Source organism: Octopus bimaculoides, chromosome 3 (assembly GCF_001194135.2).
Source record: "Octopus bimaculoides isolate UCB-OBI-ISO-001 chromosome 3, ASM119413v2, whole genome shotgun sequence".
NCBI classification, from domain to species: domain Eukaryota; kingdom Metazoa; phylum Mollusca; class Cephalopoda; order Octopoda; family Octopodidae; genus Octopus; species Octopus bimaculoides.
In genome coordinates this window covers 139,994,450-139,995,262 of record NC_068983.1, presented here as the reverse complement: position 1 = coordinate 139,995,262, position 813 = coordinate 139,994,450, and the positions used below count along the sequence as shown (strand labels likewise).

The 813-nt window shown below is 32.2% G+C and overlaps 1 protein-coding gene across 3 annotated transcripts in view; it reads left to right on the top strand.

Moving 5' to 3' along the window:
* Window positions 1-813, top strand: part of LOC128247348 (uncharacterized) — a 249,604-nt gene that overhangs the window by 194,029 nt on the left and 54,762 nt on the right. The window lies entirely within an intron of this gene.

The following is an 813-nucleotide window of genomic DNA, read 5'->3' as shown; positions in this document are numbered from 1 at the left end:
TATATATATATATATATATATATATATTTATTTATTTATGTATAGCAATAGTAAACTCTAAATGGAATTGGTGTATTTACACTGTAAAACATACATGGGCTTCAGTTTGAAGACCATCTTTATTACAGAAGTAATTAGCCAGATGATGTAATTTAGTTGATTAACTTCCTGACCGTTTGCAGTGAATGGTACGGTGATTTGTTGCTGCGAACATTGGACATGGCGTTCGCCTAACTGCGTTGGATACAGAAATGGTGTGTGGAGTTGTCTGCTCAACGCGAAATCACTGCTCAGATCTTTACAATTATTACTTGAGATTGAATATTTATTGATGGAATGCATCATAAAAGGCAATAAGATATCAGACATTATATCTTTTTGTTGATTTTATTTCACTATCTCTTTTATGAACAACTGACATACATACATATTATAATTGCATCCTTTCCTTTTTCCGGACAACAGTTTAACCTTTCACACTTCCTCAAGTAGCCTCATTCACAAAAGCTTGACAGAATTGAAATTCATGTTGTTTCATAGGTATGAGTGTATGTATTTAGACAGAGACATAGTATATACTATGTTTCTCAACTATCTTTTACCTTCGAATGTCTCCGTTCCTTTATATCTATCTATCTATCTATCTATCTATCTATCTATCTATCTATCTATCTATCTATTTAACTAACTAACCTTCTATCTATCAATCGCACTACATGTCTCTGTCCCCATTTATCTCTATCCACGCACACACAAACATTCACATACATGCACAAGTGGATGAATGTGTGGATGAATATATATATATATATA